Source organism: Myxocyprinus asiaticus, chromosome 43 (assembly GCF_019703515.2).
Source record: "Myxocyprinus asiaticus isolate MX2 ecotype Aquarium Trade chromosome 43, UBuf_Myxa_2, whole genome shotgun sequence".
NCBI classification, from domain to species: domain Eukaryota; kingdom Metazoa; phylum Chordata; class Actinopteri; order Cypriniformes; family Catostomidae; genus Myxocyprinus; species Myxocyprinus asiaticus.
Window position 1 is genome coordinate 9,984,024 of NC_059386.1, and position 25,323 is coordinate 10,009,346.

At 41.8% G+C, this 25,323-nt stretch overlaps 1 pseudogene; it reads right to left on the reverse strand.

The window, feature by feature from the left end:
* Positions 1-25,323, reverse strand: part of LOC127433217 (sarcosine dehydrogenase, mitochondrial-like) — an 85,678-nt pseudogene that overhangs the window by 46,265 nt on the left and 14,090 nt on the right.

The window sequence follows — 25,323 nt, forward strand, 5'->3', positions numbered from 1 at the left end:
CTGTATCATTAGAAAGCTGTGTTATTCACCAAACAGTGATATTAAAAAAAAATCTATAAGACAAAATTATACATTTTCTGGGTCTCAGGATGTTAGGGTAAACTAATAAAATATTCTGCTAGTGCTGGAATAAAGCAATTAATCAGTGTTATAGTTTTCCTTTATTTTATAAGTATTTGAAGTCTTTTCTTAAATAGTCATATTAAAAACTAATTTTAATTAAAAACTAATTTTACAACATTAATGTCTTCAAGAATGGAAAACAAAAGATGAGATTTTATGGTAGGTGTGAGTATTAATGTAGAAAAACATATTCACACAATTCACAATATACTGTATGACAAATGGTTGCAGGCCAGTAATTTACTAATATATCATTGATCCATAGATGCCAGTGGTCAACAAATCAGCTAAACTTGCAGACAGCACACATTCAGTCATGCCACAACATCTGGAAGGTAATGCTTTCCTTTTATCTTTTTCTTTTTGGAATGCATACATGTCAAATTTCTGTTAAAATGTCATTGACTGAAAGCCAACTACTAACCATTTAACAGCTGGATTGGGCAGCCACTACATTCAAAGCAAACGTTTAAAACCGTAAATGTATTAACACAATATTAATATAAGACTAATATACTAATATATAAAGATTTCTGCATCATACCCAATTGGGATGTCCAGAAGGATGCAGAGTTATGGCACATTTGAAAGTTGAAAATTAAGTTAAATTCCCAAGTTTAATATGCAACTTGCTAGAATACTCGATTCTGATTGGTCAATCTTGGCATTCAGTGATCAAATATTTATGAATAGTGACTACACATCTGGGCTCAAACTTATACAGTACTTAAGAGCCTATGATTGGATCATTATTGCAGTGAATAATATGTTTCAACGGGCAACAAATATTTTACTCTAACTGTTGCAGTGTGTAGCTTCTCATTTCTTAAACAACCATGTCAGAAGATGTATCCCGTGGTCATGGAAATTATGTTACTGTGTTTCAGAAGGGGCAAATTATTGGCCCGCATCAAGCAAAGAAAACAACTAAGGAGATTGCTGAAATCACTGGAATTGGGTTAAGAACTGTCCAACACATTATTAAAACCTGGAAGGATAGTGCTGAACCGTCAGCTTCATGAAGAAATGTGGTCATCTTGAATGATCGTGATCAGAGATCACTAAAACGCTTGGTGAAGTCACATCGTAAAATTAACTGTAAAACTCATGGCTATGTTTAGTAGTGAAAGTAAGAGCATTTCCACATGCACAGTGTGACGAGAACTTTTGATTAGGACTAAACAGCTGTGTGGCCACAAGAAAGCCACTTGTTAGTGAATCTAATCGGAAAAAACGACTTCAATTTGCTAGGGAGCATAAAGATTGGACTGTGGAGCAATGGAAAAAGGTCATGTGGTCTGAAGAGTCCAGATTTACCCTATTCCAAAGTGATGTGTGCGTCAGGGTAAGAAGGAAAGCGCATGAAGCGATGCACCCGTCATGCATAGTGCCCACTGTACAAGCCTCTGGAGGCAGTGTTATGATCTGGGGTTGCTTCCTTTGGTCAGGTCTAGGCTCAGCATCGTTATGCGGCAATAAAATGAAGTCAGCTGACTACCTGAATGTACTGAAAGATCAGGTTATCCCATCAATGGATTTTTTCTTTCCTGACTATGGCATGGGCATATTCAAGGACAACAATGCCAAGATTCTTCGGGCTCAAATTGTGAAAGAGTGGTTCAGGGAGCATGAGGAATCATTTTCACACATGAATTGGCCAGCACAGAGTCCTGACCTTAACCTCATTGAAAGTCTTTTGGATGTGCTGGAGAAGACTTTACGGAGTGGTTCGACTCTCCTGTCATCAATACAATATCTTGACCAAAGATGAATGCAGCTCTGGACTGAAATAAATGTTGTGACGTTGCATAAGGTTGTTTGCATAAAGAAATTTTAGAGTATGCAACTTTTTTGTTGGCCAGGCAGTGTATTTAATCAGTCATCCAGGTATTGCAGATAATATTTCATGTTCATTTATATATTTATTTGTTAAATGTTCATGTAATAAGGGGAATAAGCTGTCCAATCATCTCAAGGCTGTCTGAGGAGGAGACAATAAGTTCAGTATTTTAGGTTTAAGGTTGTGAAGTTGTTATTCTTAATTATACCTAATATGCTACAGTACGTGTTTTATATATACTTTTACTAATATGTACTTTTTGGTAGAGCAATTACAAAAATTACAATACCATTGTAATATGTATTAATAAACTCATGATATGTTGTATTTTTTAAATGTTAATAATTAACATGTTGATTATAATTGAATATTTTACTGTAAATATAACTTTTGTAATATTTTGTAAAATATTAGCAATGGTTTTTTTTTTGCATAATTTGCTATTTTATTTTGAGGCTTAATGTGTTAGCTGAGCTGGAACATCATCTTGCAGTTGCTGAAAGTTACGCAACAATGTTGTCACAGCCTTCTTGCGTCTTACATTTCTACATTGTCACAATGTGGAGATCAGGAGCAACGTAGCAAAGTAAAAATGGAATGTGGCAGTAATGTCACCACAACGTAAATGTGTTTGCTGGGTAGGTAGCGAGATGAGATGCACCACTTGAGTAGGTCATGTGTACATGGAGAGTGGGTAGGGGTGAACTTTGTATGTAAACTCTGCAGAGCCACAAGGTAAAATAATTTATTTGATACAGGTCAACTTGAAGTAAAAGGTGTCTGTGTGTGTTAATGCAAGCTCTGTGACCTCTGTGACCTACCTGCACTGTTAAAGCCGCAGCCAAGAAAAAATCCCCTCCTCTCTGGAGCTTCGCCCATCAGGGGTTTGTGGTCTGCAGTGAAGGATTCTAAGAAAAAAAATAATAATTTAAATCCACTTTATGTCCAACACTTTAAGAAGAAACCAACAAAATGTATCATATAATGGAAAACAGGAGTTCAATGTCTTTAGTCTAGGGCCTGTTTCACGCATACTGCATCTACAGGGTGTGACCAGTGCATGTTCATTTTAGCACCAATATTAACAGGTTACAGCATTCACAATGACTTTGTAAGCCAAGGACTGCTGTGTTTCAGTATCGGAAATGTGAGGATTCGCAGTGGAGCCTATTTTTTGCTGAACTTGGTGGAAAACATGTTGAAAATGTACAATTAATCTATGTATTAAAACTAGAGCTGTCAAACTCTAGTATGAGATTAATTTTAAAAGTTTAACATGTTAATTTTTCTTAATCGCAATTAACACATTTATCGTCAATACAGCATAACCAGCATAACCAGCATAAACACTTGTTGGAAAGGCGGAACCTTTGTAATGTGTCGATGTGTCCACCCGGAGTCATTACACTGACGCACAAACACCTCAAACACAGAAGCATGTCAAGTCTTAACTATTACTAAAATGCAGAATGAGACATTTTTGTCTGCAAGCGCTTTTCATGTGGAGTTCAAAGCGGCGCTTGAAGCTGGCGCTGACACCCTGACGCAAATCATGAACATGGCTTCACAATCGCTGTAAAAAAGTGGATAGCCACAGTCAGCCAGCTGATTAATATTGTGGAGGATGAGAGTTTAAGAGATTTAATGCCCATTGCAATTAATACTCAACCTATGAGGAGACAAGTTCTTTCAATTAGTCAAACTCCCACTTAGACTCTGGGAAGCATTTAATGTTACTTGAATCGGTGCTATTTTAGTGCATTTCTATCTTTATACTGTTCAATTTTATTTTGTTTTCTTTCCTAATGAGGAAATAAATGCATTTGTACAGGAAAATAATTATATTTAGAGTCAAAATTCAGCACTTTCAAAATATGTGATTAATCGGGATTAACTACGAAAAATTATGCAATTAATCGTGATGAAAATTTTTAATTAACTGACAGCGCTAATTAAAAAATAATTTATATAGCCTTTTATGAATCATTAGTGTTAAACGCACTGGGGACATGTTCCCCTCACATTTAATAAAACTACTGTTTTTTTCTCTGCACTTTTTCACAGAGCAAATATGTTTACGTTGTGTATTCAATACAGCAAATGTGTATGTGCAAAAATGCGGATGTTAAATTCACAATATAGCTTCTCAGCTGCGTACATGAGCTCATTATGTAGTGTTATTTCCATGGTGACCATGTCACTCACATCCAAACTCCATTTTAGCCACTGGTCAGTGGTCACATTGCAAAACCTCAACATGGCAAAATTTCCCTCCATTCATGTTTTAATCTGAATCAGCCAATGCTTTGTCATGTGGTATCTATTGATATTTATAGATAATGTTCCTTTCACACTTCAGAGAACAAATAATATTATATTACAAAAGTGTAGAATATGGTCTCTTTAAAGCACAAAAGGTAAATAAACATGGACAAGAGGTGGAAAACCACCATATGGTGCTGCCAAAAGACAAGATCAGATCTTTCATAGATGCTCTTTAAAAATTTATTGCTGCTGAGAGCTCACTTAATGGTCTTTTCTTAATGGTCAATGCTTTCAGTCGTAAGATAGCATGGGATGTGCCTAAAAATCATCAACGACAGAAAGAAAGGAAAAGGTGAATGGGTGTTAAGAGAAACAAAGGCAGGAACTTTTAGCCCATATCCACTTCGGCTGACGTTAAAATATGTAGCTTACCTCTGTTGGCTCGGATTAACAGCACATTTCTGATATAGACTTTAATTTGATATGAATTTAGCAATTGATTACTTTAAAAGATACCTTTTAATTTGCTGTTTTAATTTTTTTTAAAAAGGGTAACAAAACTGGCTTGACTTTGCATTTCAATGCCAAAACAGTATGGAACATCTTCAAAAACAAAAGCGAATGTTTGGCTCATGAATATTAATTAGGTAACGTGACTGGACGGTGTAGGAAGATTACCTAGTAACATCAGTATATGCTAATTAATATTGATGAGCTTAGTCTTATCGTGCCATCACCACCTACCCATATTTGATTCGTATTTTTTTCTATGTAAAATTCTTTGTATCAAAGCTTAATATCCTACATCATATAAGTACGACATTTTACTGTAAGGCATTTGTAGTTTGATTTCACCTACAAGTGTAAACACTGTGGCTCTGTGGTGCAATCAAAATATCCCTCTGTTTGTGTGAATGGCCTGTCCAGCCCGACACAGCAACATTGGCTCGACCAAGACGTGAGTTTGGGGCAAGACTATCTGTTTGTACAACTAATGAAAGATGGGGGTAGTTTACTTTAATCTGAGACAGTGATTATTTATGCAATTCTGTTTGGTGGTGCTAATGGTGCAGAAATTACACACTTCAGCATTACAAAGAAAATATAAAAAAATAAAATGAGAGATGAAGACAAGAGACACACCTTTTCATTACTCCATATGAGTAAGTATTTTACCAAAGCATATTTGCTCTTTGATAGAAATAGAGACCATGAAAGACAGCATGGGAAGGGTGAGGCTGCAGTTATATATTATTTATCCATCTTCCTTTCCTCCATTGCCCTAATTCATACATCACCACACACAAACAGACAGCTCTATCCCCTTAGAGAAATGACCACACCACACTGACTGTCATCTTCAGCAGATTAGACTTACTGTGGGTCACCTTGTACGTCAAACACAGCTTCAACATGATGCCACAGACACCAACGGCAAATCAATGCCTTTATTGCAAGAGTGAGGGACCCAAAAATGATCTACTTGAGAGAGTGTGTGTTACTCAAATTATAACACACTTCAGTTGCCCTGTTCTGATTCGGTGTACAGCAAATAATACATTCACTATATTCTGGTATACTACATTATATATATTTATATACAATGGCAAGAAGTATGTGAACTCTTTGGAATTGGTGGTTTTCTGCATTGATCATTAAAATGTGATCTCATCTTCATCAAAGTTACAAGTAAAGACAAATGAAATGTGCTTAAGCTGACAACACCCAAACAATTATAATCATTCATGACTTTATTGAATACATCCCATTAAACATTCACAGTGCTGTGGAAAAAGTAAGTGAACCCTTGGATTTAATAACTGGTCGATCCTCCTTTAGCAGCAATAACCTCAACCAAGCATTTCCGGTAGATACAGATTAGACCTGCACAACATTCAGAAGGATTTTTGGACCATTCTTCCTTACAGAACTGCTTCAGTACAGCCATATTCTGAGGATGTCTGTGTGAATGGCTCTTTTGAGGTCATTCCACGGCATTTCTATTGGGTTAAGGTCTGGGCTCTGAATGGGCCACTCCAAAAGGTGGATTTTCTTTTTTTTAAGCCATTCTGTAGTGGATTTACTTTGATGTTTAGGGTAATTGTCCTGCTGCATCGCCCAACTTCTACTGAGCTTCATCTGGCACACAGCCAGACATTATCCTGTAGGATATCTTGATAAACTTGAGAATACATTTTCCCTTGATGATGGCAAGTGGTCCAGGCCCCAAAGCAGCAAAGCAGGCCCAAATCATGGCTGGACAGACACTTCTAGAGAGAGTTGCCACAGTACTAAATCGTCTCCATTTAAAGACAGTTTGTATAACTGTGGAAAGATGAATATCTAAGCTCTTTGAGATAAACCTTGCCAGCTTTATGCAAAGCAACAATTCTTGATTGTATGTCTTCTGAGATCTCTTTTTTACGAGGCATGGTCCACGTCAGCAGATGCTTTTTGTGAATAGCAAACTCAAAATGTTTGAGTGATTCTTATAAGTTAAAGTAGCTCTAACCCACCCCTCCAATCTCATTTCATTAACTAGATGCAAGGTTTGCTCCTGACTCTAATTAACTTTTGTTGACGTCATTAGCCTACCTTTTTCCAACCTAAACTGTGAATGTTTGATGGTGAATGATGTATTCAGTATGCACAAGAATAATCCAATAATTTGTGTGTTATTAGTTCAAACAGATTGTGTTTGTTCATTATTGTAACTTAGATGAAGATCAAACCAGACAAATTTATACATAAATGCAGGTAATTCCAAATGGTTCACATTAGGGATGTAACGGTTTATTGTGGCATGCATCGTCGTTAAAAAATGTGACAACATGTATCGTGGTGATGGGACGTTTTTTTAATTTTTAATTTTTTTATATAAAATTATTTTAGTCTGTTCTATGCAATTCATGCGACGTCCTACACCTATGTAACGCAGCATGCACATGGAAATCGCTTCATTGGACACAAGGATCTCTAAATTACAATTGCACACTAGCAGCCACAGGTGTTGTACCATGAGTTCGGCTGAAAGTGAAAACAGGAGCGGGAGTGAGACGCGCCTTTTCAGCACGAGGGATCAAATGTCCGTTTGACGTGCAAGAGTGATCTGCTCTGACAGCGTGAGAGAAAATGAAAGTTTACAGAGGTTTAATGAGAGTGCCATATTAATCTACTGTATATAATGCTGAATATTATGTATTATAATACTATGGGGGAATATAATCTTAATGTCTAATGTCATGTCTATGTTATTTAACTGGATAAGCATGCACTTCCATTAAATAGCATATGTATTTAAAAAAATTATATTTAGATGTAATCAGAGACAATACTATTTGAGAAAGACACAATTTTAATTTAAAATATTTTAAATGTATGTAATCAGTGACACTGTGTAAGCAGCATATGTATCTAGCAATTCCATATTTTCAGTAAGCAGAATCATTAGCTAGTCCTAGTATATCTCTGATGGACCATTTAGCACATTTACAAACAGTTCTTTTAGCTACATTAAGGAAACAAACTGTTTTGCATATGACTATAAAGTCATAATAATAATAATAAACTTTCAATCTTAACTTTTCTTGATTCAGGCTTAGTTTAAAGAATTGTGAAACGAACTGAACCATGAGTTCAGTATCGTGAACCGAACCGAATTGTGAGATGAGTAAACCGATACTTTATGCCACTGGATTAACTCTCTGCAGGACTTTGAAAGGGCCAATGTAGCGAGGGGCCAGTTTGTGGGATTCCACCCACAATGGAAGATCTCGAGTGGATAGCCAAACCCTCTGTCCTGGGCGAAACAGCGGAGCATGTCTGCGTCATCGGTTGGCCTGTTGTTGGTGACGACGTGAGGCTCGTAGTAGGGCTGACCTTGCTTTCCTCCATATGTGATGGCAGCGACGAACCATTGACTCCACTGCAGGTACACCGACCTCAGGCTCTTGCTCTGGAAACAGAGGAGGCTTGTAACCAAACTGATATTCAAATGGTGACATACCTGTTGAGGAGCTCTTAAGGGTGTTGTGAGCATATTCCACCCAAAACAGTTCTTTACTCCATAATGTGGGATTGGACGAAACAAGGCATCTCAAGGTGGTCTCCAGCTCTTGATTCATCCTCTCAGTCTGCCCATTGGACTGAGGGTGAAACCCCGAAGAGAGGCTAACAGATGCACCCAGGAGTCTGAAGAAAGCCTTCCAAAACTGAGAAGTAAATTGTGTTCCACAGTCTGACACAATGTCCTGAGGGATACTGTGTAGTCAGACAACATATTGCAACAGGAGCTTAGCTGTTTCTTGGGCAGAGGGCAGCTTGGTTAAAGGTATGAAATGGCAAGCCTTAGAAAATCTATCAACAATAACAAAAATTACAGTGTTACCTTCAGATGGGGGAAGTCCCGTGATAAAGTCAACTGAGATGTGAGCCCAAGGTCGGGGTGGAATGGGAAGTGGGAGCAACTACCCTTGAGGACGCATCCTAGGTGTCTTGCTTCAAGCGCAAGTGGGGCAGGCTGCAACAAATGAATGGACATCCTCCTCCATGGTGGGCCACCAAAATTGTATCTTCAGAAACTCCAGTGTCCTTCCACTACCAGGGTGACTTGTCAGTCTCGAGGAGTGCCCCCCCTGTAGTATTTGAGAACGAACTGATTTGGGGAAAAATATACAGCCTGGTGGGCCATTTCCTGGGTCTGCCTCTGTTCTTTTAGCCCTCCTAACTATAGTCTCTATTCCCCACCAGATAGGTGCCACAATCCAGGTGCTTGAGAGGATCGGCTCAGGGTTCTGAAGTTTCTCTGGGGTATCAAACTGCCTGGACAAAGCATCTGGTTTCTGATTCTTAGTGCCTGGGTGTTAGGACAAGGTGAAGTGGAAGTGATAAAAAAGTGCCCATCTGGCCTGACGCGGTGTGAGTCGCTTAGCCTCCTGTATGTAAGACAGGTTCTTATGGTCAGTCCAGACCAGGAACAGGTGTTTAGCCCCCTCTAGCCAGTGTCGCCACTCATCTAAAGCCACTTTGACTGCAAGCAGTTTTCTGTTGCCAATGCCGTAATTAAGTTCACTGGGAGAGAGACGGCGTGAGAGAAAAGTGCACGGGTGTAGTTTCCCATCAGTGCTTGATCGTTGGGAAAGTATAGCCCCCACCCCCACATTAGAGGCATCAAATTCAATGATAAAAGGGAGCTCCAGATCAGGCAGGGTAAGTATTGGAGCTGTGACAAAACGCTTCTTCAGTTCCTTGAAAGCCTTATCTGCCTCTGGAGTCCAAGAAATCTTCTTAAGGAGACCTTTAATGAGAGCAGTGAGAGGTTCAGTTATGGAGCTGAAATTCCTAATAAAACGTCTATAGAAATGTGAAAACCCCAAAAAGCGTTGCAGCTCCTTAACTGTGGTGGGACATGGCCAGTCAGTAACTGCCCGAGTCTTGCAAGGGTCCATCTGGATGTGACCATTCGAGACTATGAACCCAAGGAATGAAACTGTGGGCTGGTGGAACTCACATTTCTCCATCTTAACAAACAGGTGGTTCTTCAGGAGGCGATGTAAGACTTGTCTGACATGTTGCACATGTTCGTGGAGGCTCTTGGAGAAGATGAGTATATCATCTAGGTAAACAAAAACAAAATGATTAAGCATATCTCTGAGGACATCATTAATGAAAGCTTGAAACACAGCAGGGGCATTAACTAAACCAAAAGGCATAACCAATTATTCATAATGACCACAAGGGGTGTTAAATGCTGTTTTCCATTCATGACCTTCACGAATACGGACAAGGTTGTAAGCATTTTGCAGATCTAACTTTGTGAAAATGGTCGCTCCCTGAAGCAATTCAAAGGCAGAAGTCATTAGGGAAAGTGGGTATCGATTCCTAACAGTAACCTTATTCAGTCCATGATAGTCTATGCAAGGATGGAGCCCGCCATCCTTCTTCTCGACAAAAAAGAAGCCTGCTCCAGCAGGTGAGGAGGAAGGGTGTATGAACCCAGAGGCCAGGGCATCCTTGATATAATTCTCCATGGCAACTCTTTCAGGGGCTGAGTGAGAATAGAGCCGACCGTGAGGCAGGCAAGTTCCAGGCAACAATTCAATGCCACAATCATAGGATCGATGAGGGGGAAGAAGAGCAGCTCGAAACTTACTGAAGACCTCTTTTAGATCCATGTATTTTTGAGGGACTCCGGATAATTCAGGGGAGACTTGGGACTCGAGAGAAGGAGAAGGTCTAGCGAAAAGACAAGTAGCATGACATGAGGATCCCCATTCAGTTATTGAACCAAAGGTCCAGTTGATATGTGGATTATGACGGTTCAACCAAGGATATCCTAGGACCACAGGGAATTCTGGAGAGGAAATAACATGAAACTGAAGCATCTCCTGGTGTTCCCCCACACACAGATGTAGCAGAGCAGTGAGATGATGGATCTTACCTGAACCAAGGGGACGTCCATCAAGAGCAGTGACATTCACAGGAGGGTCAATGGTGGCCAAAGGAATCCTGAGTCGGGAGGCTAGGTTAGCGTCCAAGAAGTTTCCAGTGGCCCCGGTGTCCACAAAGGCCTTCAAAGGTTGTTCACCCATTCCCCAAGAAAGCGATATGTTGAGGAGGACTCCAGTTGCCCCAGACTCGGGAGTTGTTGCTTGGCCTGTCACAGTCCTCCCTTCCCTGGATGGGCCTTGTCTTTTCTCATCAGCACTGGGCAGGAAGATCTGAAGTGTCCAGGTTCCCCTCAATAGAGACAGCACCTCTCCCTCATTCTTCGGTCACGTTCTGACTGAGAGAAATGGGTATGACCCATCTGCATGGGCTCCTCCAGAGCAGAAGAGAAACTTGAGGAAAGATCAGTGGACGCTGAACTCAGTGGAACCCGAACTTCAGATGATGGGTAAGGGGTGGAGTGACGTTCTCTCCTTCTCTCCCTAAGTCAGTTATCTATCCATATAGACAGATCAAATAGTGTCTCTAGATCTGCCACGGCCTCTCTGGAGACTAGTTCATCCTTGATAGTGTCAGAGAGGACATGCTGAAAGGCTGCTGTCAGGGCTTCCATGTTCCACTTGCTCTCTGCAGCTAAAGTATGGAAGGTTATGGCATACTCAGCGACACTGAGGTTCCCTTGGTGGAGTCGTAAGAGTTGCTTAGCCGCTTCATCTCCATAGACTGGGTGATCGAACACCTTTTGCATTTCCTCAGTGAAAAGCTGGTAGCTAGAACATGGGGGTGTTTGCAGCTGCCAGATTGCTGTGGCCCAGGATAAGGCCTTCCCAGTCAATGGGGTGATGAGGTAAGCGATCTTAGATCTGTCTCAGGGGAAAGTGGTAGGCTGCAGCTCAAAAGTCAAGGAGCACTGTGTAAGAAATCCCTGGCACTCTCCAGCCTCGCCATCATAGCATTGAGGAGCTGGAAGATGAGGCTCAGGACCAGCTGAAGGTGGAGGTGAGGCAGGAGTGGTCAGTGGAGGTTGAGACAGTACCAGAGCAGACTGAGATCCCAAGGCTGACAGTGTGTAGTTCAAAGGGCTGTCTTTACTGAACACAAAAGGTAATCCAACAGGACATACAAAGGCACAATTCAGTCTTAGGGGAAAAGGCAATTCCAAAACTTCAACAAAGGTAAATAATCCACATGGAGAGGCATCAAAATAAGGGAAAAATTCCAAAGTTCCAGAAGTCAAAATATCTCAAAAAGTATAAGAACCTACAGGCATATATCACAGGGAAAGAACTGAGGCTGGCTGACTTAAAGAGAAGACTGAGCAAATAACAACTGAAAAGACTGGGTTTAAATACAAATGACAAAACTAGGCACAGGTGAACTAGATCATTAATCAAACAGAGTGGAGAGACTTGCTCCCCCTATTGGCCAGCCAGGGAATTGTCAGGAGTCTCACATCTCCATATTCATGGTTTTCTAAATAGTGGTGGGGATCTTTATTTCATAGTCCATTTTGATTTTTACTTACTGATTCATTCAGTGACCATTTTTAGTGACAACTTCCAGCTATCACTAATTTGAGACTGCATATTTACACCAGTAAGTGGTGACAAATGAGCATCTTTTATGTTATGAGGCAAGACATTCAAGCATTGACTCAACTGAGAAGTTAAAAAAACAATGTCATTCACCATTGAAACAATGGATGTGAATGAGAACAATTTGTTCACTTAAATGATTTGTTCAAAAACACTGATTCACTTATAAACAAAACCACTAGTTTGAAAGCTGTGTGAGTGAGTACTGTACAGAGAAGAACTGTACAAACTAACTAGTCAATTTTTGTCTGGAATGCACATTGTTTAATATTTTTTACTTGTTTGTTGAACTGTAGTATAAAAGCAATATCACACTGTGGCGGTGGGGGCGTGGTCAACACACCTGAGTGCTATAATATCTAACACCTGTTTCTGATTGCAGTAAGCACTGGGGAGAGCGATAAAAAGAGGGACCACCCCAAGGATGAGAGAGAGAGACCAGCAGAGTTCAGTTATGTTGGGACCTTTGAGTTTAGGCTGAAAAACTATCTTAAATGAGTGTTAATAAAGAAAGGAGTTTGAGTTCAACATACCTGAGTCCCCCTACCTCCTTCCAACAATGACAAACCTTATTACTCTGGTTCCAAAACCCAGGACTTTGGATGAAGTATACACCGGCATAGAGTCTTCGTAGTTGGTGGAAGTCATCCAATCCCTCGGTAGTATGCACCATTCACAACATCAGGCCCTGCAGAGGGCCGACAGGCAATCTAGAGCTTAATGCACCAGGAGAAGGCCCCAGCTGCGACCCCAGACACAGCAGCCCCCATGCCTCTGGTCACTCTCAAGAAAATGGGGGCAGAAAATGATCCGGAGGCACTCTTTGACTTATTTGAGTGAATGGCCGAGATCTGGAGGTGGCCATGTGCCCAGTGGGTGGCCAGACTCATTCCACTGTTGTCCGGGGAAGCCCAGCTCACGGCACAAAAACTACTGGCGGCAAGTTTCCTGGTGTAGGACCTCTGTCTCTCTCTCTCTCTCTCTCTCTCTCTCTCTCTCTCTCTCTCTCTCTCTCTCTCTCGCTCTGCCCCTTTTTTCCAGCCTACCCCAGTTCCCCGGAAGCACGGGAATGTTCCGCCAAAGCCGGACGGGCTACAGCTCCAGCCAAATGTTGCACTTTCATATCCGTATTTTTAAATTGTCAAGGATTGGTTGTATCGAGTGATACAGGACACTCAGACAAAAGAGGATACAACCCGATTGTTAATACCGCAGAGCCGTCGGGGAATGTTATTCCAGACGGCTCATTATAATCCAATGGCAGGTCACTTAGGGCAGGAAAAGACACTGGTCCGACTAATGGCCATTTCTATTGGCTGGGCATTCGCGGGGATGATCGCATGTGGTGTGCAGCATGCCGTGAATGTCGGCAAGTGAATCTGCTGGCCACCCCAAGAGCGCCATTGCGCCCCCTTCCATTAATCGAGGTCCCCTTCGAAAGAATTGGCATCAGGCCATTAGAGTGGACGGCATGTGGACATCGCTTTGTATTGGTGCTGGTGTACTCTGCAATGTGATATCCGGAAGCAGTGCCAACATCTCAGCACATAGTGTTGCGGAGGCACTCTTCAGAATAATCTCCCGAGTGTGGATTCCAAAAGAAATCCTCACTGATCAGGGTACCGCTTTCATGTCACGTACACTATGTGAACTATACGAATTGTTGGGTATTAAATCGATTCGCACCAGTGTTTACCACCCACAGACAGACGGGTTGGTGGAACAGTTTAATAATACCCTGAGAAATATGATTCGTAAGTTCGTTCACGAGGACACTAGGAATTGAAACAAGTTCCCCTGTTATTTGCAGTTCGAGCAGTCCCGCAAGCCTCCACAGTGTTTTCCCCATTCGAGCTGCTGTATGGGCGTCGACTGCAAGGTGTGCTCGACATCCTGCGGGAAGCTTGGGAGGAGGGACCTTTAAACAGTGAAAATGAAATTCAGTACTTTCTTGATCTACTTCCTTCCCACAATGACAAACCTTGTTACACAAATCTATTACACTGTGTCCTCGTGCCTACAGCCGGATCACAGCAGAACAGGTGTGTTATTGTGATATTGGTTAAATACATTAGGACTGTAAAAAGATTTTAAAAAATAAGTAATGAGAGACCATTACAGTTATTTTATCATTTGCAAGGGGTGTTCTTGGGCATCACATTAAAGGACAGGGTTCCCACACCTTTTTAAAAATGAATTTCCATGATTTTTCTAGTCGTTTATCAGTTATTGTGATTACTGGATACAGATTTTGAAATGTTTTTTTTTTTAAAGAGATTGCACCTACAAAGAGACATTTCTAGCCAATTAAACATTTTAGAGTGGTGTATACCTATACAGATGTATGGGGAGGGGGTCATTATTTTTTTACCATTCCATTTGGTGCCGCTAGTGCGACTTATGTGACTTTGAAGTGTTGTTCTAAAAGCTGAAGTGTGTAATTTTTTGCACCAAAGCTTCACCAAATGTAATTGCTAAAATAATCGTAGTTTTCAAACAAATTCCAGGAAACTCTCATGTCTTCCTTTGGTTGTAAGAAAAGATTGTCACACCCCAAACTCACACCATTGTTCGAGCCAATATTGCTGATTCGGGCTGGATGCTCAAACAAACAGAGCATTGTTTTAAAAGCGTCACAGAGCCATAGTGTTACACTTTCAGATGAAATAAACCTACCAATGGCTTACTTATAGATGTCTCTGCATATAAAGCTGGGATTCACAAAATAATTTTAACATTAAAAAATTACACACATCAGCTTGAACTAAAATGAATGCAGTTAAACCATAAGGACACCCCAAGGTCACACACAAATTATAGAAGACCAGATCATAATCTTGTTGAATTATACATACTGTATGCTCAACATCTCTTTTTAATAGCTGATGAGTAGGTGAATAGAGACTTTGACAGCATTCTCTTAAAATGATTTGAGAAGTGCTTATCCACTGACCCAAAACCCATCTGCAATGACCGACAGTCACTACAATGTGTTAGTGGCATTTCACACATGTCAGCTTTTATTATAGCCAATAAAGGTTGACTGAATCCCTAGGGAGAGCCAGAGCAGTGACAGATCAGCCAATCAAAGTGCAGTGTCACTGATTGGCAGCCTGATAAGGCAGCCAAAGCCAATCGAATGGTGAGATTGGCTGCCAGGGCATTGGGTTAGATGGTAGTGAGAGTCAAACCTTAAACAAAAATGGACTGTATAGTGTACTGATAAAGATATTAGAAAGACATTTGGAAGAGTGATGTTTGTAAATGTCTACATGAAATGACATTTAGTGATATAGGATATTCAATGAGACCAAAAAAAAAAAAAAAGTAGGGTGAGACTTTTCTATCCATCAGGAATTTATTAGATCATGAAAATTAGGAGTGCCATACCAGAATAGCACCACAATTAAATGCAAGTTTGCTAACCCTTAATAACTATTTGGCTGTTTGACCAACCCATAGTCCATGCAGCCTAGGTCACGTTAGCGGAGGCGTTCAGAGGCAGAGCATGTTATTAACTTTTGATGAAATATTACAAAGATGTTTTTCTTCTGAATAACGTGCATTATGAATCTTGCCCAATAAGAACATGAACATGTATTAAGAAAGTAATTTTTGATTTTATATTGACTTTAACAGCATTGAGTTTAAGTAATTGAGTATAAATCTGTGTTTGCAAATGGTACTGCATATTGGAAAACAGTACCATCATTAAAACAATTTAAAGTGTCAGTAACATTATATCACAATCCAGTATGTGAAGGTCTAACTGATGTGTAACATGGGTGTTTTTTTTGTTTGTGTGTGTGTCTGTGTGTGTATGTGTGTGAGTGTGTGAGTGTGTGAGTGTGTGTGTGTGTGTGTGGGGGGGGGGGTTGCAGCAGGTTTGGGTGGTTTACGAGGACATTGTTTTAGGTTACAAACTGGTAATTACAAGAGTTTATGAGTAGGGGCATTTCTAGTGTCCCCATAATTCAAATCGCTTAAAAAACATACTAAATGCTGTTTTTTTGAAAATGTAAAAATGCAGAAAGTTTTTTGTGAGGGTTAGGTTTAGGGGTAAGGTTAGGGTTAGGGGATTGATTCGTATAGTTCGTACAGTATAAATCATTATGTCTATGGAGAGTCCTCATAAGGATACCCACACCAACGTGTGTGTGTGTGTGTGTGTGTGTGTGTGTGTGTGTGTGTGTGTGTGTCAGTACCTGGGCCACAGACAGGATTTGTTTCCAGTTTGTTCCAGAGCAGGTACTCTGTTAACAGCACCCTCGAAGTGTTGCATGAATACGTCCCAGTCCAGATCAAACAAGCTGAAGGCAAACTTATCAGATACCTGTAAGTCAGAGCAAAAGGAGAGAGAGAGAAATATTGACACACTGTTCACAAATGCACGATTGAGTGATTGGTCATGTTGTGGTGCACTGACGATATTTATTTGTTTAATATGTGCACACACAAATGTGTACTCTTCTATAGCCAAACAGTGTTATAAACTGGTGAGCAATAACACGGACCAAAAAACCCAAAACATAATCCCCCTTGCAACCACCTAGAACACCCTAGCATCATGTTTATGAGTTTTGCATGGGCAAGCACGAAAATATTATTTTCCCACCCGCACTGCTTTGGTTACATAACCAAAAATAAAAAGCCTTTTCTGAGCCAAATTCTAATGAAAGATTATGACTTTTTTTTTATTTTAGAAAAACATGCACTTGTGAATCACACAATCAGAGCAGGGACATTTTGGACAGGAAAATAAAAAGGGTACATTTTTATTTAATATTGACTTTAAAAGAATAGTTCACTCAAAAATGATCATTTACTCAGCCTTATGTTGTTCAAACTCGTATGACATTCTTTGTTCTTTGGAACACAAAAGGGGATATTTTGAAGAATATTCATGCCATTCTTTTTCATATAATTGTACATTTAGTCATTTAGCTAAATGTAAAATGAGTGCTTACAAATGAGGAATATAATTAGCAATATATATACACACTGCCTGGCCAAAAAAAAGTAATATTTTAATTTTCCGTTTGACCACCTTTCGCTTTGATTATGGCACGCATTCATTATGGCATAGTTTCGACAACCTTATGCAATGTCACAACATTTATTTCCATCCAGAGTTGTATTAATGTTTGGCGGACATCTTGTATTGATGACGGAAGAATCGAACCACTCCGTAAAGTCTTCTCCAGCACATCCCAAAGACTTTCAATGAGGTTAAGGTCAGGACTCTGTGCTGGCCAATTCATGTGTGAAAATGATTCCTCATGCTCCCTGAACCACTCTTTCACAATTTGAGCCCAATGAATCTTGGCATTGTCGTCCTGGAATATGCCCGTGCCGTCAGGGAATAAAAAAATCCATTGATGGGATAACCTGGTCATTCAGTACATTCAGGTATACTGTTTATATATACACTGCATCTTTATACCATGGTCTGTTTGAATACTCGATTCTTGGCTGTAATGCATGTGGTTCAAACCGTTGAATTTACAGGTAGTTCCGGTGAGTTTTTATCAACAAAATGCACATTTTGTAACATTAGCAACATAACATTATTTCCTAACCACTTTCATCAGCATAGCTAATATAATGTTTTGCATGGAGGGTGAGAGAAGGAAATAAAGACCTATTAAATGCATCTGTCGCTTTCTGGCAAGGCGATGCAAGATGATTTAAACTGTAATGTGATGTGTATGTTATGTTGCTGTGCTGAAGTGCCACCCATAGCCCGCGCTCATGCATCTCTGACTCAAACGCTGAAGGAGAAGTGCTGTTTATTTATTTTGCTATTTCATTCTTAATTCCGTCAATTGTGCAGCCTTGATGGATACAATACTGATGTCTCAGAGATCAAAATCCGCAGGTTCAAGAGTGTTTTGAATGGTTTTCCCCTTATCATACAGTAAGTGTTACTTATACTGTCACTGCCACGTTTGTAACATCGGATCCCTATCTGTCACTCACTCGACATTGTGTCGATGTAGTGACACTAGGGGGTCACACTTGGGAGCCCCAAACACCTCCGATCTTTTTTATTTTTAAAAGGCCAATGAGAATTGGCGAGTGGAATTTGCATGCCACTGCCCCGGATATACGGGTATAAAAGGAGCTGGTATGCAACCACTCATTCAGATTTTCTCTTTGGAGCCAAGCGTTTCTATTCATTGAGCTGAATTCATCCGGCGAGTTCATTCACCTCTCTCTGCTGGATCTTACAGTGCATTTCAGTGGCTTCTCCCCCTCTGCATCTGTGGTTTGCAGAGAATGCCCCTGGGTGCTTCGGCAGAACATTTAAAAGAGTATATTCTAATAGAGTATATTTTCTTTCTGAAAGAGCGGCACACATGGAACGTCTTTTTAAAGACGCGTTTGTGTGTTATTCCTGGTTGCGGTCATTATCTCTCCACTTCCGACGGCCACGATTTCTGTCTTACGTGTCTGGGCGCTGCCCACGCGGAGACATAGTTCGTGGTTGGATCATGTCCTCATTGCGAGAACATGACCATGGCAACATTGCGGTCGCAGCTTGCATTCGTAAGAAAGCAAGCCACCCCAGCGGCTCCCCGCCTCGGTCCTTCTACCTACGGGTATGAGGCCGTGCCGGTTAGCACTGAGGGCGATTTGGGGACCTCAATGGGACCACCTCCGCCGGGTATCCCCCCACGGACCTCCCTTTCCCAGCACGCTCGCTTGCCCCGGTCGCATGCTCGGATGAGATCGCCAGCTCGTCTCAGGGCGAGTTCGACCCCTCGTTCAGAGCCCGGGAAGAGGATGAGTTATCGAGCGCAGCATCAGAGAGTGGGCTCGTCCAGTCAGACGCAGAGGATTCGACTGGGCTTCCTCCTTCGGGAATGGTTGCCCAGTCCCAGGCTGACGTGGAAATGATGGACATGCTTTCCCAGGTGGCCGCGAGCGTCGGGCTAGAGTGGAACCCTCCACTCTCCCCGGAACCCTCGCGGCTCAATAATTGGTTCCTGGGCCCCCGTTCATTTCTTCCCGGAAGTGCATGAGGAGCTGACAAGATTTTACCTTTTACTGCCTGGTCCCGATCTTTCAACTCCCCCGCTCTCGCTACCCTTGGTGGCGGAGCGGCCAGGGGGTACTCGGTGATCCCCCAGGTGGATAAGGCGCTCGCGGTGCACTTATGTCCGCAGAACGTCGCACCTGGTGCGGGCGCCCGAAACTCCCGTCCAGGGTCTGTAGGTTTCCGTCATCCCTGACGGCTAAGGCCTACAGTGCCGTTGGACAAGCTGCCTCCGACCTGCACGCCATGGCTCTCCTACAAGTACACCAAACCAAGGCGATAAAAGAACTGCACAAGGGTAGTTCTGACCCGGTATTGATGCAGGAACTGTGCTCGGAGACCAACCTTGCTCTCCGGGCAATGAAGGTCACGGCTCGGTCTCTCGGGCAGACGATATCCACCCATGTCCACCCGCTCCCATGGCCCGGCCCCAGCGTAGAGCCCAGCGCAGGAAGCAGACGCCACCTGTCTCACAGCCGGCCGCTAAGAATCTGAGGAAGACTTCGAAGCACCCCTGAGACGGGTGAACCAGGGGCAAGGAGACCTGCTACACTGGAGCTGGTAAGCAGACCACTCCATCCCCCAGTTGAGGGCCGGAAGGAGAATCTTTTGTTTCGTTTTCATTTAATTGCGCCGCATGCCTAAGAGGCTGCGGTACCCAAAAGTTCAGCAAAAGAGTAGTTTCCTTGTTCCCTGGGTCACATGTCCAGTGTGCACGGCCGTCTTCACGACCACCGTCCACCATCTCATCTTTGCAGGTATGGGACTCCAGCGGCGGTCCCCCCGCCCCTTTGTCTTTGGTAGACACGATCACTCAGGCTAGGGCTCCCTCTACGAGGCACCTGTATTTCCTTCCTGCAGGAGAGGTTGGAGGGGCGGCTGTCCCCCTCCACCTTGAAGGTGTATGTAGCCGCTATTTCGGCTCATCACAATGCGGTAGATGGTAAGTACTTGGGGAAGCACAGGTTTCTGAGAGGTGCTAGGAGGTTGAACCCCTCTAGACCGTGCCTGGTCCCCCCGTGGGACCTCTCTGTAGTCCTTCAGGGTCTACGGGGAGCTCCCTTTGAGCCCTTGGAGTCAGCTGAGCTTAAGGCACTCTCTTTGAAGACTGCCCTCCTGACTGCACTCATTTCCATCAAGAGGGACCTGCAGGCATTCTCTGTCAGCGAATCATGCCTGGAGTTTGGTCCGGGTTACTCTCACGAGATCCTGAGGCCCCAACAGGGATATGTGCCCAAGGTTCCCATGACCCCTTTTAGGTATCAGGTGGTGAACCTGCAAGCACTGCCCCAGGAGGAGGCAGACCCAGCCTTGGCGTTGCTGTGTCCAGTGCGAGCTTTACGCATCTATTTGGATCGCACGCAGAGCTTTAGAAGCTCCAAGCAGCTCTTTGTCTGCTTTGGTGGACAGCAGAAAGGAAGCGCTGTCTCCAAACAGAGGATCGCCCACTGGGTCATTGACGCCATCATGATGGCATATCAGGCTCAAGACGTGCCACCCCCTGCGGGGTTACGAGCCCACTCTACAAGGAGTGTGGTGGCCTCCTGGGCCCTGGCCAGTGGTGCCTCTTTGGAAGACATCTGCAGAGCAGCGGGCTTGGCAGCACCCAACACCTTTGCAAGGTTCTACAATCTCCGGGTTGAGCCGGTCTCATCCCGAGTAGTGGCAGGCAGGAGCAGGTAAGTTCTGGGACAACTGGCCGGGTGAACCACTTGCGCATAGCGCCTTTCCCCTCCCTTGAGGGGAAGACGTGCGCTCTTGACTCCCAGTAGTGTTCACAGACTGTGATCCCTGGATGACTTTCCTCCTTAGCCCTGTGGCAGTTGAGTTTGCGGAGAAACTCGCTGCCGGCTCAGTAAGTGCGCTAATGAGGCCCTGTACTGAGGTAGGTACTCCGCATGTGCTGGTTCCCCCGAAGGCAACCCCATGTGATATTTTCCGCAAAATCGTTTCCCTGTCGGTAAACTGCGTCTTCCTTGGGCATGGGCCCCTATGCCCCCGGTCGCCTTGCTTTGTAGAAACTCCTCCCCCTTTAGGTAGGACCTACCATGGAACCTCTCCACATGACATACTTCCGACAAGGCTCTGTAAAGACCATGTGACGTATTTCCACTCAAAATACCCCCCCCCCCTCCTTTTTTTGGGTGGGGTGTGGTCTCCGCGGTGTCTTCCCCTTGGGAATGACACCCCCCGACGTAGACACTTAGGGCTCCCAGTCTGTTAACAAATTCCACTCTTTTTGGGGAGAAAAGAGAAGGAAAAGAGGCCTCGGCTGGGCTAGCCTGTCCACCTATTCGTTGGGCAGTCGACTTGTGCCTGAAGGACTGTTCGACACTCATAAAGAACATTGGGGAAGGTTACGTGATGGCCTGGTGCGCTGGCTACAAGGCACACAGCAGTCTGCCCATCACACACCGCCACTTCACGTAACACAGTTCAGTTAGTTGTGGTGTTTTATATAGGGACCTCTAGTGTCACTACATCAACACAACGTTGAGTGAGTGACAGATAGGGAACATCATAGTTACTTTCGTAACCTCCGTTCCCTGATGGAGGGAACGAGACATTGTGTCCCTCTTGCCACAATGCTGAACTACCTGCTGAAATGGCCGGGATCTTATCTCGGCTCCTCAGCACAAAACCTGAATGAGTGGTTGCATACCAGCTCCTTTTATACATGTATGTCCGGGGGAGTGGCATTCAAATTCCACTCGCCAATTCTCACTGGCCTTTTAAAAAAAAAAAATATCAGAAACTACTTTTTCTCTGTCTGAATAGGCAAGCTGTAGATCTAATGACCCTTGGATGAAATTAACCATAATTTTTCTATTCTTATGGTCAAAATGTGCACTGCAAAAAAATCTATGACAGCTGTCACTAATCAGTTCTGGCAAGTGACCATGGTATAAGCGGGATAGGCTAGGTGTGCGTTAAACTATTTTAAATGCCTACACGCCGTGCATTTAAAATCATTTAACGCACACCTAGCCGTGGAAAAAAGCAAAAAAGTTTAATAATATTATCATACATCATATCATGAAGCAATACGATAGCCTTATGTCAGTAACAGGCTGCTATTTATTGATAATGTTTCTTTACACATTTTCCCTGAAATCGAATAAGTGCATGCGCATATTCACTCTATTTATTATTAAATTATTATTTATATTGTCAAGCTGGTTCTCGCCTCCTCCTTTCCATTGAACGTCGTTACACCTTAATAAAAGAGTTCTAAACCTTGAACCAAACCAACCAGTTCCGAGGCAAATCAAAACATTGCACATTTGATTTGAAGCAAAAAAGTACTTGAGAATCTGATTAAAAGACAAAGATACAACACTGTGTACTTACCATCTTTCACGAGGGCACGAACTACAATCCCATGAAGCATTGTTAATGAAGTAATCAGATAAAAAAAACGATGGAACTATATAAAACTATTGATTTCTGGTTGTTAATTCTAAATATAGAAACAATATGTTTTAAGTTTTCTGCAAAATATTCAAGTATATGCAAATAAATAAGGAGTTTGAGGGAAGACTTACTCTAATGCATCACTCAGAGTGTGTCATGAAGGTGGACGGTCTTGTCCAGGCATTTTTCGTGGGCTTACTTGGCCGCAGTTCTCTGATTGGTGGATCTTTCACTGCTGTACCATGGGTAGTTTAGTTGTTTATCAGGAATTTCGATATTAAACGTGATTTTTTTAACAATGAAGTTGAAATAACGCTGACTGATGGCTTCAACAGAAGCATATACCATGGATAAACAACCTCGAAGCTCACGGTAGGTCTGTCTTTAAAGGTTTATAAGTTATTTTTAAAAATCACTTCGGCTATGGAAAAAATGAATGGGATTTTTACTTCCGGAACTTGAATGTTGCGCTCTATAGCTCTCAATGCATGTCAAAAGCCAGAGGTGCCCAAACATTTTCCTACGAAGGGCCAAAAATCAGACTTGATTGGGGTCGGGGGGCTCATATCAGGGCATTTTCTTACCTTTACAAAGGTAATTTATTTCTAGCCTTATGACTCTGTCATCCTTTTGTCAAATTCTTTAATTGAAACAATTAATTACATTTTAAAATGGCATGTTTCAATAATTACAAAATTGCATGATCTCTACATTGCATAATGTGCATTGTTACTGAAACAATTTTCTTTCTCATTCACTTATTTCCAAATATTTTGGCTATTAAATCAACAGCCTACAAAACAAATGCACCGACACAGAGTAGATGACAGCGTTTCTCCAGATTTGGAATGAGGAGCTTATATAAAAACTTAGCAACTCCTTCAAGCCAATTTAATAAAACAATGAACATTAGTCAGAGATATGATTCATACACCAAAAGTGGTTAATGTTCTGTAAAATTATTATTGTATCATTAATAAAGTTTTATTTAACATCAAGGCTATTCAACACATCCAGATATTCTTTTTGTTAATATTGTTATTAACTACATTGTAGCATTTGATAATTTTAGCGTGGGAGCACGACACCGAACTGATGTGGAGCTTGAGAAGCGGAGTGCCCGTGTGTGCGCGTTTATGGAGATGAGAGATGTAATGTGTTTACGCGTCTCTCCTCACCATACAGCTGGTTCATTATGCAAAACCTTTTTGCTATTACTGCCTTTCTTGCAAATGTGCAGCTTTGTTGATTATAAACAGGAATGCTAGTTTTATAGCGTCGCTCGCTTACGGAGACGTGGCATAACGCCATTTGCATGTTGAATTAACAGGTTTAGAAAGGTTTATACATTTGTAACATCTTAAGTTCAGTATCTATGCAACAAAGGGCTCCCTCACTGCGCGCACTCACACTAAACTTAACAACTGCTCAATGCGCTGCCGACAGCTGCACGAGAGTGAGAGAAACAAAGCGCTTTACTCGCGCAGCTTCTGGAATTATAATTTGATACAAAAACAAGTTTATGGATTTGATTTGTTCATCTGTATCTACTGGTTTACTAATGCGCAGCTGCACTGTCAAGTGAATAAAAATGTGCGGGAATTTCCCGCATTATGAACGTGGAAATTATTTAAAATTGGAATTATTAAAATTGTGCACAATACCCACACCAAATTTCAGGCTCTGCAGACTGTATTATATTAAAATATTAAAGTTGCTCTGGTTCCCCTACTTTATGATTGTCACGTTTAAATGTGTTTTTGTTCATGTTTTGTATTCATGTCTTTTATTCTGGAAGTTAGTTCCTGTTTTATAGTCATGTGTTCATGTCATGTGATTTCCTGTTCCCTCATGTGATCTTGTCATGTGTTTCCCCTGTTCATGTGTCTTGTTTTCATTGGTTCATTGTTTGATTACCATGTTATCAGTCTTGTCTTTTCATTGGTTCATGTTGTAGTATCTAGTTATCTTGTTATTAGTTTAGTCTTGTTATTGGTTGTCATTGTCATGTGTTTGCCCATGTCCATGTATTTAAGCCCTCATGTTTGCTATTGTATTTGGTCGAGTATTTTTTTTTTGGTGTAACATTATCTAGTCAAGTCATTTATGTTTGTTTTGTGCTCACGTTTGGATAAACTGCACTTTGTAAATAAATTGCACTTGGGTTCTTCACACTTTATCATCTTCGTCTGCCTGTTACTGCTAGCGACGTTACAATGATTTCATCATACAAAAAAAAAAAACAAACAAAAAAAACATTTATTCCGCAATCTGTTAAATTAATGCAATGAAAAGCTGCGTCAATAGCATTTTTTATTTATTTTTTTCCCTCTTGTCATATACATCAAGGCGAGCCAAATCAAAGGTCATCCTAGTTTGGGCATCTCTGTCATAAGTAAGCAAAGCATGCCTGAATATGCGTGTGAATGCGATTTGAGAGCTAAGACAGAGGGCAAGATTTTCAGTGGACAACTTGAAATTCAAGCGCATTTTTATGGTACTTTTATTGTCTTTTTGTAGCTTTATATAAAAGTGTGCCATGAACATCTTCAGAATTTCTCCTTTATGTTCCTTAGTAGAAAGAAAGTCATACAGTTTGG